At 43.9% G+C, this 15,243-nt stretch overlaps 1 protein-coding gene across 1 annotated transcript in view; it reads left to right on the top strand.

Annotated features, from left to right (window-relative positions):
• The first annotated feature begins 1,157 nt into the window (after nucleotides 1-1,157).
• The window catches only part of LOC126298738 (protein artichoke), a 185,792-nt gene continuing 171,706 nt past the window's right edge, over nucleotides 1,158-15,243 (top strand). Inside the window, exon 1 of the mRNA XM_049990176.1 lies at nucleotides 1,158-1,230. The gene's annotated coding sequence lies outside the window, so the exon portion shown is untranslated. The remainder of the gene's footprint in view (nucleotides 1,231-15,243) is intronic.

Consider the following 15,243-nt stretch of genomic DNA (forward strand, 5'->3'; position numbering starts at 1 on the left):
TAACTACACTTTTCATAATATGTCGTCTGTTTTTGATTTAAATCCTATTTTTATGTTTACAGTTTCTTTATATTTTCTGTTTTGTTTTTCAAATTGTCGAGTGTTAATTCTAGCTCTTTCATATCCTCCCTTGTTTCCTTTATCGATCCTACCTGTTGCTTCATGTTCCAAAGTTTTTCTATAATCTTTCCTGGTAATCTGGTTCCTGGTGTCCTGATAATGTGACCAATAATAAAAAAAACCTTGTCTTCCCTATAGTATCTTAAGGGGTTCGAGTTCGCTGCACACTAATACATTTGGCACTATACACCGTTGTCAATCTTTCTGATATTTATTATTTAAACATGATATAGCTACTCTTCTCTCTACTTTCAGGATTTTGTCGATTCCGCTTTTCTGTGTGACTTTGAAAAGAGTTTCACTTGCGTAAGTCGCCTGTGGTTGAACCACCGTCTTATAACGTTTTAATTTAGTTTTGACTGGTAGACGTTTTTCATTGCATAGAAACCATGTACTCCAGAGCACTACTGAAAAGTAATGGCAATAAACCATTTCCCTGTCTTAATCCTGTTTCAGTCGTAAAATGGTTCACATATTTCTCCTCTGAACTTCAGATTTGGTGTTTGTTAGAGTTAATTTGATCATTTTTATTAATTTGGGATGGAGTCTGAAATAACTTAGTATCTTCATCATTCAAGTTCTGTGGATAGAATAACAAGATTCTTTGAAGTCTACAGAGTTTATGACTTCTTGTTTTTGTCTTCTTTTGTAGTAATACATTACCAATTTCAAAGTGACTATCTGTCCTGGCCAGCTTTTCCGTGGCCTAAACCTGCTTGGTATTCTCCTAGTTCCAGTTCAAGCTGATCTTTACGACACTTGTGTAGAATTCCTGACATGACTTTATATGTGATACAAGTGTTTTACTATTATTATTATTTATTGATTTTCTCTTTCCTTGTTCCCACCCTCTCTCGTCCTTACGGTGTATACATTGAAATGGTTAAATTCTTGAGCTGCTCCTAGCGCCCGGGCCAAACAATCAGTCGTACGAGCCAGTGCACAAGACGGCTGGAACAGCAGCGAGGGCGCGCCATGTGTGTCGGCGGCTGGAGGCTACGTTCCACTTGCGGCTGCGAGCACTTTCTCCAGGCGAGCGCTGCTGCCGCCATCTAACGGTCCGGCAGTCGTGTGCCTGACGCCGCCGGTGCTGCCGCCGCTTCAGCCCAGGTGCGTCCCAGCTGATCTACAACGCATCCGTGTTACGCTAAATCTTGCGCACATTGTGTTCCACAGCTTTTACAAAGTTAAAGAACGCTATTTTTAGAGGACAACATAAGATTTATGTGAAAGTTTCTTTATTATGACGTATTAAAGATGTCTTCACGTAATTAATGATGATATCAAACTGACGTTTCTTAAACTTTCTTATTTTTTGCTGTTCATTACATCTATGTGATGAAACACGTTAGTTTCTTGCGTCTACGCTTCCACGTGTTTCATACAGCAAATCTGAGAATTCTAGTGTTGACTTAATCGATGTTGATAAAATTAAATATGTGAACGTTGGTTAGATGAAGCAACGCGGCCTTAAAGAGTACAGTGCTAAATTTAATTGTGTGCAATAATAAGAACCAGCATAGCTGCTGTTAGTCGACTCTAGTAACAGATATCTTAGGAATCTAGCTTGAAGAGATTAGTTCTCATCTCTGTTTTCCAACTGAAGATGTTCCTTTTGGACAATAGTAAACAAGAACTACATCGTCCTGCTGTATCAATAAATCACACTATTTCTAGAATATCGAACATCGGAATAAACCAGAACATTTCGGGAGGACTTACGACGCAAACTGTATTATAAAGTGTTAAAAGGAAATTTGGCAGGATATCAGAATGTATTGTACAACATTGAGTTGCAAATCAGTACACCCTTTTTACCAAATTACGTAGTGAAGGCATTACTGAAATTGTCGTGCTAGTACTTAAGAAATATTCTTGGTGGAAGAGTTTTTCACCTCGAAATCGTGGGCCAAAGTGTTCAAGAGGAGCCGTAATCAGATCTTAGTCCAACCACCCAGCCATCCTGTTTTCTTTTATTTTATTTATTTATTTATTTATTTATTTTTTTTTTTTTGCGGCTTTGTAAATCATTCTAGGCCAATGTCCGGATTATTCTCATAATCAACGTCGTTTGTAAGTCATATTTCCTGCAGGTCTGAAGAACGATACATTACGTATTTTTGTGTTGACTATTGGTGAATCATCGGAAATGGAAAGATGCACATCTGATTTACTTACCGGATTATGCAGAAATTAGATCGACCCTTAATAATTACGAATAGCACCATTCCATAGGGGAATTTTATGATTTCCACTGAATCTAGGAATATCGTTTAAGCAAGTCACACCTCAGACATTACAAACTTCGTTACTCCTCCACAATAAATTTTCATGAAGTTCTACGTTTGTACGCCTGCACTGTAGTTATAAATTAGTAGTAGTTAACGAATTTGTTTGCGTGGCCATTCTCCGCAACAAACACAGAAATATTTCTTTTGTAAATAAAAACCGCCTTTTCTTGCTGTTATATTTTGTATCAATCTAGATCCCAGTGATGATGCCTTAAAGTGAAAAAGGTGAAACGCGTCTGGGAGAAATAAAATACAGCGCAGCAAGAAAAGGCGGTTTTTATTTACAAAACTAGTAGCTAGTACAGAAACGTGTGCTATTAACAATGCTCGGAAGAGGAAGTTCGTGAAACACGACTATTGTGCTGCAACAGGGGCTAAGTAGCATCACTGTTAAACAACCTACCGTTTTGTGCTACTTCTACAAGTACAGCATTGAGGCGGTGGATTGGATGCAGCAGGTCTCAGCAGAGTGCCGCTTTTATCTCCTCAGATTACTTTCAAAGCTGGTGCAGTAATTAAACATTGCCTCGTATTCCGGAGAAGCCGTCGTTAGAAAATGACGCATCGGCCATGAATAAGTTTTTCTGTTTTCTCTCACTCGTTTTAGACGAACAGCGACATGTTTGCTTCCTCAAGGCACGGCCTATAACTTCCTCGTCGCTTCATCATTGTGCGGTTAAACTGATGCCATACATCCGGTACCAATAGGCTTTAACGTCTGGCAACAAAAGGGGCAAAAATCAGCTATAGGAAAATATGTCGTAATGATCTCTTTTCTAGTTCGATGGAAAGTATTTTGTATTGGAAACATAAATAACTCGTTTATCGGTTTAATAATATTAATATGTTATCCTAAAATTTATCTTATCATGATATGATCTAAAAGAAATGCTGAGAGTGAATTGTGTTGGAATAGTTTTAGTATTGCTCAGAGGTACCTACTGAGCTGGAACTGCCGTTGCGCATGCTTTCCACGAACAATACGAGACTGGAATAGAAGGGAGAACCGATAGAGGTACTGAGAGTACCCTCCGCCACACACCGTCAGGTGGATTGCGGAGTATAGATGTAGATGTAGATGTAGAATGGAAGAAACGAATGACGCCTGACGTTTAAAGGCAGGCAGCGCTGGGGGCGGTACAACACTCCTAACGTCACTTTTCCACAGGGCCAACTAGGACTGCCTCGATTCTTTTCAGGGCTCAGCCTACTTTCGGTGCATCGCTGTAAGTTTCCAGGCACTTTCTTATTTAGCATATGAGGGCACTGAACTAATCCTGGCAGTCAGTTGCTCCTGATGACAATGAGTAGTTCTGCATGCCAATAGTCGGCCGAATTAGCGCAGTCTGTAGAGCTAGTAGGTTTTTTCATTATTTATTAACAGCAAAAGTTCAGTTCTCTCTTTCTCTCTTCCCCTTTTTATGTGTCTCTCTTGCTTGCTCGCTACATTGCATGGATCGACTATAACGCAGGGTGTATTATGATTAACAGAGAAAACCGGCACAAGTCATACTATACGATAATAGAAGCCAATGTGTCCCAGGAAACACCGGCTCGCAAACGACCCCTTTGTGAAATAACAGCGAACGCGTGTCGCCGCTCCGCCTTTGACTTCAGTACGAAATATTGTCCTAGTTAGTGTAGATACATTTGAACTATAAACTTTACGATTCATTCGCCATCTGATTGGGCTCAAATTGTTATCCGTGGCCTATCTTGACAAGAAACACAGTATTACTTCAGAGCGTTGCATGTTACAATGTGCTGTTCACCGTCTGCTAAAGGAGATATTGAACGTGTCATCCTTGTATCTGGATGCAAGGCTGCACTCGTCTGTACAGTGAGTTACGAACTGTTTCACATAACCCCCCCCCCCCCTCCCCGCGCCGGATAATTTCGTAAATCTTGACAAGACTGTTCTGTGTCAACGTGAGTGCAGGATGCATCACCTTTGAGATGACCCCCAGCCAGACAAATCTAGAGCATTGACGTGGAGGTGAAGATACAGGACCTGCTTGGTCTATCCATCTCGAACTGTTGTATTCACCAAATACTCTTGGCGTCAGTATACAAGGTGCACGTAAATGAAACCGACAAAGTACAGAGACGGACTTCTGACTAGAAACAGAAGAAAGAAGGTCCTATGAACATGAGTCTGGAAATGGACGGTGTGCCTGCAACGACAACAAATCGCCCCGAAACACGGTACACAGCTGCATCGTCTACTGGGGGTCGAACCGCACAATAACCCTGGGTTCGGTGTGGGGCGGTGGTGGGGTGAGTGGACTGCTGTACCCTGTTGTGGGGTTGTGAACCACTGAGGGCTATGATGGGGACGAAGCCTCTCCGTCGTTTCAAGGTCTCCACTTCCATGCAATACAATACAATGCAATGCAATAGGCTACAACACTGTCTCACTATTAATGTCTGAAACACGTTGTTACAATGTGCATTGAATTGTATAAAAAGAATAAATAGATTCATATTTACAGAAATAAGAGCTCAAGCTATCAGAATTCCGTCCACATTAAAATGATAACAAACACATTTACAAGAAAATCAGACAACTGTTTTTCTTATCAATACACATCATTACGGAGATTGCATCACATGCAAGACATAAAAATGAAAATCACATATCATTAAAACCTAAACAAATTTCCACTACTCTTAAGGAAATTAACAATTACTTTCTAAAGTCGAATGTCTTTGCTAAACAAAAGAGAAGAAGCTGATTAAGGGGGGGGGGGGGGGTAGCCCATACTGAACAATGTCTTCAAAAAGTCCAGTCTGTCACAATCAAATTTGGGACACAAAAATAATATATGGTTAACATCAGCTTCCGATTCAGAATAGCATTCACATCCAGGAGAACCGTAAATGTTGATTTGATGCAAATGCAACGAAAAATATGCATGGTTGAAGCTGAGTAAAATGGGGGTAGATACTGTTGATCGGGCCGGCTGCGGTGGTCTCGCGGTTCTAGGCGCGCAGTCCGGAACCGTGCAACTGCTACGGTCGCAGGTTCGAATCCTGCCTCGGGCATGGATGTGTGTGATGTCCTTAGGTTAGTTAGGTTTAAGTAGTTCTAAGTTCTAGGGGACTAATGACCACAGCAGTTGAGTCCCATAGTGCTCAGAGCCATTTGAACCATTTTACTGTTGATCGGTCCAAATGTGTGCACGTAAACCACGTCACTGCAGGAATTCGAGGTTGTAAGGCCGCATAATAACCATCTTTCGTTTGTTGGGACACGTTCCACATGTCTTTCAGATGACGTTTTCAGTGGCTCTTAACTCACGTATTTAGTCTATACGGCAACTTCAAATCAATGACATTACCTATAGAGGGGGCTTCTTTTGCTAAGGCCTCAGCTCCCTCATTATGGCGTATGCTGGCGTGGCAATGCATCTACACCAAATGGTCAGCCCTCTATGAGTAATGTGAACATGTTCTAAAACAACATCCAGTATATAACGGTTGGTTGTCTGGTATTTGAATATTTTTAGGGACGCTCTCGGAGTCAGACATGATTAATAACTTTCGGAAGAGAGCTGAAGATACAAACCTGAGAGCTTCCAAAAGTGCCACTGTCTCCGCCGCAAAAATAGAATCGCTTTTAGGCAGTTTGAAGTCTTTCCAGGCTTGAAGCTGAGGGCATATAAAAGCTTATCAAGTGAAATTTTGGATCCATCGGTTTATATACATAGATACTCAGGCCATCGAGCTGCAGTTGAAGTCAACACTGTCCGCGCCGTAGTATGAAAATAATTTACTGGAATATGGAAGCTGAGTGTCGAGATCATGTTCAAATAAAGGAAAATACGAAGAACGTCGAATAGAACGTAGATGGGAGAGCAATCTGGTACAGTTGGCCAGAAGTTTTTCTTTTCTTTTTGTTTTGTTTTGTAGGAGGCAGTCCGTAATCGGTGAATGCAATCTCGGCTTTTATAGACTGAACTGTCCATGAAGGCCATGCCCTGAATGTAAAATTTCTAGGACAATTTGACGTCTACTGTTCAAGGGCGTTTCCCCTGGCTCAACCAAAAGGGCATTAGTGGACGTCGAGTGCAAGGCTCCAAGACAGGTACGAATGGCTCTGTATTGACGAGTATCTAATTTGGTGTACTGTGATACAGTAGACAGCAATAATCTAGTAGAGATCGAATTATCAATTGGAACATAATACTCTGATGCGCTCCACACTTCAAACGAGTGAGTGAGCGAATTACGTTAAAACCTTCATCGCACTTAGATCGAATATGAGGCGCCCAGCTTAACTGAGAGTCAAATACCATTCCTATGAATCGAGCATGAGATTTTATGTGAAAAGTGAACATTCCACACCTGGCATGACCGTCAATGTGAACAGCCTTCGATTTATAAAAAGGGACAATCAACCCATTTCTCGGCCGAAACCTCCAGCCCGTTAGTAGACAGCCAGTCATCAATGCGCGCTATGGCAGTGAGTAACACCGTTTTGACATGAAGACACGATTCGAAATTGGAATAAACACATACGACAATGTCATATTGCAATATTTTAGTGGAGGAAGTAATCGTTCGTTCTAAATCATGAGTATACAGAGTGTACAAGAGGGAGGTTAAAATTATATCCTGTGGAAGCTCTGGGAGATGGGTAAAGGCCTTTTAATCTGACGTAGACTGATCTTTGAGCGACAAGGTTACAAATACCATTAACCATCCTTGTAGGAATTCCTAATTCCTTTAGCTTGTACAAGAGAATCGGTGTACGTTTTCATAATCTCCATTAATGTCCAGAGAAGCGGTGACGTCTGTTTGTCTCGTTTGAAAGGCTGACTTGATATCCTTAACGAGCGAATATACACTCCTGGAAATGGAAAAAAAGAACACATTGACACCGGTGTGTCAGACCAACCATACTTGCTCCGGACACTGCGAGAGGGCTGTACAAGCAATGATCACACGCACGGCACAGCGGACACACCAGGAACCGAGATGTTGGCCGTCGAATGGCGCTAGCTGCGCAGCATTTGTGCACCGCCGCCGTCAGTGTCAGCCAGTTTGCCGTGGCATACGGAGCTCCATCGCAGTCTGTAACACTGACAGCATGCCGCGACAGCGTGGACGTGAACCGTATGTGCAGTTGACGGACTTTGAGCGACGGCGTATAGTGGGCGTGCGGGAGGCAGGGTGGACGTACCGCCGAATTGCTCAACACGTGGGGCGTGAGGTCTCCACAGCACATCGATGTTGTCGTCAGTGGTCGGCGGAAGGTGCACGTGCCCGTCGACCTGGGACCGGACCGCAGCGACGCACGGATGCACGCCAAGACCGTAGGATCCTACGCAGTGCCGTAGGGGACCGCACCGCCACTTCCCAGCAAATTAGGGACACTGTTGCTCTTGGGGTATCGGCGAGGACCATTCGCAACCGTCTCCATGAAGCTGGGCTACGGTCCCGCACACCGTTAGGCCGTCTTCCGCTCACGCCCCAACATCGTGCAGCCCGCCTCCAGTGGTGTCGCGACAGGCGTGAATGGAGGGACGAATGGAGACGTGTCGTCTTCAGCGATGAGAGTCGCTTCTGCCTTGGTGCCAATGATGGTCGTATGCGTGTTTGGCGCCGTGCAGGTGAGCGCCACAATCAGGACTGCATACGACCGAGGCACACAGGGCCAACACCCGGCATCATGGTGTGGGGAGCGATCTCCTACACTGGCCGTACACCTCTGGTGATCGTCGAGGGGACACTGAATAGTGCATGGTACATCCAAACCGTCATCGAAGCCATCGTTCTACCATTCCTAGACCGGCAAGGGAACTTGCTGTTCCAACAGGACAATGCACGTCCACATGTATCCCGTGCCACCCAACGTGTTCTAGAAGGTGTAAGTCAACTACCCTGGCCAGCAAGATCTCCGGATCTGTCCCCCATTGAACATGTTTGGGACTGGATGAAGCGTCGTCTCACGCGGTCTGCACGTCCAGCACGAACGCTGGTCCAACTGAGGCGCCAGGTGGAAATGGCATGGCAAGCCGTTCCATAGGACTACATCCAGCATCTCTACGATCGTCTCCATGGGAGAATAGCAGCCTGCATTGCTGCCAAAGGTGGATATACACTGTACTAGTGCCGACATTGTGCATGCTCTGTTGCCTGTGTCTATGTGCCTGTGGTTCTGTCAGTGTGATCATGTGATGTATCTGACCCCAGGAATGTGTCAATAAAGTTTCCCCTTCCTGGGACAATGAATTCACGGTGTTCTTATTTCAATTTCCAGGAGTGTAGATTGTCCATAGTCCCTTTGCCTTTCGTGAATCTGAATTAACTCCGAGGTTTCAAATTACGATTTTCAAGCCATGATTAAAGTATCCGTTTTACCATTGGCTCCGGCAAGTTCGCAAGCATAAAGTAGTGAATGAAATCGATAGCAGGACATCTGTCACTCGATGATTTTAAAGAGTGATTGAGTTATTCGTGAGACACAGGATGAAGTGGGTTATGATATGGGTCATCGTCAACTGGAGACGGACGATTTAGGAGAGGCACCATGGGAGGATCGAGTGTATCGATAAATACCATTAACAAAGTGGTGGAAGTAGCAATAGGAGAAGGCCGTCGGCTGTTTCTAAAAGTCTCTTTAGCACCAAATGCTGGTCATATTGGTTGCTCTACTGAGTGAAGAGCAAAATTTAATCCAGTTATCCTGGTTAGCTTTTTTCAAGAATTTGTAAACACGATGCTCTATTACTTTTCGCACTTCCAAGAAATTGTTAAAAGTAGTATTCTGGCGATAGGTTTTCTAAGCAAGTCTGTGTTTTGTAACTTCTTGAAAGCATTCGGGATTCCACCAATAAGGGTAACATTGCTTTGTAACAGTGAACTCTTTTCTTCTTAGGAAAACTGACGTCCGCTGCCAATTCGATAGTGCTGGTTAAAGATTGGTACCGGTACGCGTCTTCACCAAAAAGTCACGTCGTATGTTTTCGAGTGCCTGTCTAATTATACCCGTATATCTGTCTCATTTGGATTCCGTAATTTTCCACTTACTTTTAGCGTAACATACTTGTTTGGTATCAACGTGAAACTCTACTGGGAGATGATCGGATCCCTTGGGATCTGTTTTAATGTGCCAGTTAGAAAGTCCAGTGAACAGATGGTTACAAAGCTTTTCATTTGCTCCTGAACGTCTGCTGAAGGGAGAATATACCATGGTAGCAGCTACATTGTTGACAATAATTAAGTTATTATCTTCGATAACATTCATCAGAGCCCCCTACATGATGGGAATTCAAGTCTCCGTCTATTACAAAGGGAGGCCGAAGCAGGGTTATTAAGTGTCCCCAGTCGTCTTCCAGGATACTATAGTGGTGAGCTTTATACGCAGAGACAAATGCAAAGGTTTTGTGAACAGACCGTATTCGCACAGAAACCAATTTGACCTCATTGCTTCTTACATTGAGCCGGCTGGAGTGACCGAGCGGTTCTAGGCGCTACAGTCTGGAACCGCGCTACAGCTACGGTCGCAGGTTCGAATCCTGCCTCAGGCACGGCTGTGTGTGGTGTCCTTAGGTTAGTTAGGTTTAAGTAGTTCTAAGTTCTAGGGGGCTGATGGCCTCAGAAGTTAAGTCCCATAGTGCTCAGAGCCATTTGAACCATTTTCTTACATTGAGCGGATATGTTTGATACGGCAGCAAATGTTTTACCAACATAGCAACGTCACCCTTCCCATGGTGACGGTCCTCCCTTACCATGAAATAATTTTGAAAGCAAACAGTTTGCTGAGACCTGAATCGTGTTTCGTATAACAGGACGGTATCGGGCTAACTAATGAATAATTCTCGTTTCAGTCTTCGTCTGTAGGAGATAGCTGACCTAGCGTTCTACAGCAGTACTTTTATAGGCTTCATAATTTAGGCAGGGAGAGAATGAAATATGCTTGTTACGAAGTGCCGGATATGGGTATAGCTCATAACGCTGTTTTGTTGCATATTATGAAAGACAACGTCAATAACATTAATAATCTTATCGGTGAGTTGGGCGTGAAAATCGGAGGGCGTCGATTTTGTACTTCTGAAGCACCAGACTGACAGGGACTGTAAGTTATAGATGTGGCTGAATGTCGCGTGGGGTACAGCAAGGTGCGGTTCACATGCAATAGTGTGTCTGCTTGCTCCCGCCTGTTGAATGGCGGCTCAAAACCACACATCCCAACTACAACACAAAAAAATGGCTCTGAGGGCCTACAACCGCTCGGCCACCCCGGCCGGCAACTACAACACAAACGATGCCTTTGCGGAACAATGTTTACTGGAAACTTTTCCATACACTGTCACCCGTGTCCGTTTTCTGTATTACATGTGCCACAATCGTTATATCGTACTTGTATGTCAACATGTCCAGCAGTCAAGCCCAGTTCTTACAACGCCACAGTTATAATCACACAGCGAAAGGAAGCATTGTTTTCTGCTTTTTGTAAAATATAATTGCTGTCACAATGTGATAACGTTCTCGCAGTAGTTTGTATTGTGGATAGTTGGCTAACTCATCCGTTTGCTCCATGCCTGACCTCAACGCTCTTAATTTTTCTGCTTGTAGTCATCTCAGAAGTGAAGTGTCCAGCACTCCACCTGATACAGTTGAGTAACTGGAACAGTGATTGTACAGTCTTGTTAAGATTTACGGGACGATTCTGGAGCGTTTGAAACAATTTGAAACTCAGTGTAGAACCGAATATAGTATTGCTTCAAGAAATCATGAGAGCAGCTATTACAGCTAAAAATTTTTTTCCGAAAGACTGTACCAACTCAGTGTTAGTACTCTAGAGTGTTGGTTTAGCTGTCAGATCCTGCTCCTACCGCCTCCCACTAACTGTGAGCTAAGCGGTTCTGGGAAGGCGCGTCTGTGCGGCGGGCTGACCAGCCGAGAGCCTTGGAGCCGGTGCGCCGCCAGCCTTCCGCTCACTTTCGTTGGACCTGGCGGAAGTCGACGAAACTGGGTCAAGTCGTAGCCGCCTTTCATGCTGCAGTTAACACGAAAAGGTCGTGCGACTCCACGTGTAGGTAACAAAATCCAAAAATTGGTGTTATTTGTCCTCTCAGCGTCAATAGTTTCCACCGATCTCAACGTAACGTACGAGCGAATTGAAAGACAGCTTCAATAACACTGCACACTCACATAAGGAAGTTGGCGGCAGAATATTCTTTCGTTTCCTGCACACGATTTGAATTCGGTGGGACAAGTCATCTACGATACCGAAGCCAGTGTATACTGCATTATGGAAATGTCAAACACGTCCTTCCATTGTCTCGGTGAAATACGAATCCTCTGTAACTGACCCGGATGCGGAGCTACGCAACGGTGTGTTGTTATTAAGAACACAGACCGTGAACTGCGTATGCTGTAACTGTTACTTTGCTGTTTATTTTGAGGGTGGGTACACGTCTCTTGTTCTCTCTGTACTGTATCTACAGATAAGTATAGCCTGTGTCTCAGAGTGTTACACTGCAACTGGCAATATGCCTACTTATAAACAACTTCTGCACAGCTCATCTTCGATTTAAAAGAAGGCTACCGAAACGAGGGAGTTTGCGCACAACTTGTGTAAGTGAAGCACGAGTGACAGTATTGGCTAAGGAGATAAAACAAATGTTACTGTACGAAAATCGATGCGAGCTGTAAATGAAGAACCTGAGGTACGATGAAGTAATCGAATATAGTGTTAGCGCCTAAGGACATCACACACATGCATGCCCGAGGCAGGATTCGAACCCGCGATCGTAGCGATCGTGCGGCAGGTCACAGATAGTATGAGAACAAATATTTTACGGTAATTACAGTTGTTTCTGTTTCATTAATTTCATTCTCTGATCTTACCTAAAACAATGGTGAGAATGTGAGCTTTGATTTGATGATGTTTTACCACCTATTTGCTACATTTCGTGTTCTTTCCTGAAGGATGTACAGCGAACAATGGATGAAGAACAACGGGCAGATTCCATACTTCTAGATTTCTGGAAAGCATTTGACATGGTGCAGGCTGATAACGAAGGTACGAGCAGATGGAATAAGTTCACAGATATGTGAGTGGCTCGAAGACTTCTTAAATAACAGAACCCAGTACGCTGTCGTCGACGGCGAATGTTCATCAGAGGCAAGGGTATCGTCAGGAGTGACCCAGGGAAGTGTGATAGGAATTCTTCAAAAATGGCTCTGAGCACTATGGGACTTAACTTCTAAGGTCATCAGTCCCCTAGAACTTAGAACTAATTAAACCTAACCAACCTAAGGACATCACACACATGCATGCCCGAGGCAGGATTCGAACCCGCGATCGTAGCGATCGTGCGGTTCCAGATACTAGCGCCTAGAACCGCTCGGCCGGCGATAGGAATTCTGTCATGCTCTGTATAAATAAATGATTTGGCGGACAGGGTGGACAACAATCTGCGGTTGTTTGCTGATGATGCCGTGGTGTACGGTAAGGTTCGAGGTTGAGTGACTTAGGAAGGTGCAAGACGACTTAAACAAAATTTCCAGTTGGTGCGATGAATGGCTGTTAGACCTAAATGTGGAAAAATATATGTTAATGCGGATGAGTAGGAAACCTGAAAAGTTCGGATACAGTATTACTAGTGCCCTGCTTGAGCAGTCACGCCGTTTAAATATCTGGGCGTAACGTTGTTAAGCGATATGAGGTGGAACGAACATGTGAGATCTGTGTGTGTGTGTGTGTGTGTGTGGGAAAGGGGGGGGAGGCGAATGAGCGACTTCTGTTTATTGGGAGAGTTCTAGGAATGAGTGGTTCACCTGTGAAGGGGACTGCATACAGGACGCTGGTGCGACCTGTTTTTGAGTACTGCTCGAGTGTTTGGGATGCGTACCAGGTCGGATTGAACGAGAACATCGAAGCAATTCGGAGGCGGGCTGCTAGATTTGTTACCGGTAGGTTCGAACAACACTAAAGTGTTACGGAGATGCTTCGGGAACTCAAATGGGAATCCTTGCAGGGGAGGCGACGTTCTTTTCGAGAAACATTATTGAGAAAATTTAGAGAATGGCATTTGAAGTTGATTGCAGAACGATTCTACTGTCGTCAACATACATTGAGCATAAGGACCACGAAGATAAGATTCGAGGAATTAGGGTTTATACCGAGTCATATACAGGGTGAGTCACCTAACGAAAAATGGTTCAAATGGCTCTGAGCACTATGGGACTTAACATCTTTGGTCATCAGTCCCCTAGAACTTAGAACTACTTAAACCTAACTAACCTAAGGACATCACACACATCCATGCCCGAGGCAGGATTCGAACCTGCGACCGTAGCAGTCGCGCGGTTCTGGACTGCGCGCCTAGAACCGCGAGACCACTGCGGCCGGCGAGTCACCTAACGCTACCGCTGAGTATATTTCGTAAACCACATCAAATACTGACGAACCGATTCTACAGACCGAACGTGAGGAGAGGGGCTAGTGTAATTGTTTAATAGAAACCATACAAAAATGCACGGAAGTATGTTTTTTAACACAAATCTACATTTTTTAAATGGAACCCCGTTAGTTCTGTTAGCGCATCTGAACATATAAACAAATACGTAATCAGTGCCGTTTATTGCATTGTAAAATGTTAATTACATCCGGAGATATTGTAACCTAAAGTTGACGCTTGAGTACCACTCCTCCGCTGTTCCATCGCGTGTATCGGAGAGCACTGCAACATACATCGCGTTTCTACAGAATGATCTGCCAACGTCCCACTGGAAACACGTCGACGTATGTGGTATCAGAATGATGGTGCACCTGCACGTTCCGCAATTAAAAATGGTCATTACATCTGGAGATATTGTAACCTAAAGTTGACAGGATGTTCGACGGGCGTTTCATGGGACGTGAAGGACGCATAAATTGGCCAGCCCGTTCTCCTGATATTACACCTCTGGACTTTTTCTGTGGGGTACGTTAAAAGAGAATGTGTACCATGATGTGCCTACAACCCCAGAGGATATGAAACAACGTATTGTGGCAGCTTGCGGCGACATTACACCAGATGTACTGCGGCGTGTACGACAATCATTACGCCAGAGATTGCAATTGTGTGCAGCAAATGATGGCCACCACATTGAACATCTATTGACCTGACATGTCGGGACACACTCTATTCCACTCCGTAACTGAAAACGGAAAACACGTGTGTACGTGTACCTCACCTCTCATGGTAATGTACATGTGCGTCAGTGAAAAAGACCAATAAAAAGGTGTTAGCATGTGGATGTAATGTGCTGTTCCAGTCTCTTCTGTACCTAAGGTCCATCACCGTTCCCTTTGGATCCCTACGTAATTCGGTGCTCTCCGATACACACGATCGAACAGCGGAGGAGTGGTACTCAAGCGTCAACTTTAGGTTACAATGTCTCAGGATGTAATTAACATTTTACACTGCAACAAACGGCACTGATTACGTATTTGTTTATATGTTCAGATGTGCTAACAAAACTAACGGGTTCCATTTAAAAAAAACGTAGGTTTGTGTTAAAAAACATACTTCCGTGCATTTTTTTATGGCTTCTATTAAACAATTACACTAGCCCCTCTCCTAACGTTCGGTCTGTGGAATCGGTTCGTCAGTATTTGATGTGGTTTACGAAATATATCCAGCGGTAACGTTAGGTGACTCACCCTGTATATATTCCTGTTTCCCTCGCTCTACTTGCGAGTGAAACAATAAAGAAAATGACCAGCAGTGGTACAGGGTACACTTCGCCACGTATCGTATGGTGGCTTGCAGACTATCTATTTAGATATAGACGTAGAAGAAAAGCGTTTCAGGCTTCGTAGCTTAATTAT

The sequence above is a fragment of the Schistocerca gregaria genome, chromosome X, assembly GCF_023897955.1.
Source record: "Schistocerca gregaria isolate iqSchGreg1 chromosome X, iqSchGreg1.2, whole genome shotgun sequence".
In the NCBI taxonomy this organism is placed as follows: Eukaryota; Metazoa; Arthropoda; class Insecta; order Orthoptera; family Acrididae; genus Schistocerca; species Schistocerca gregaria.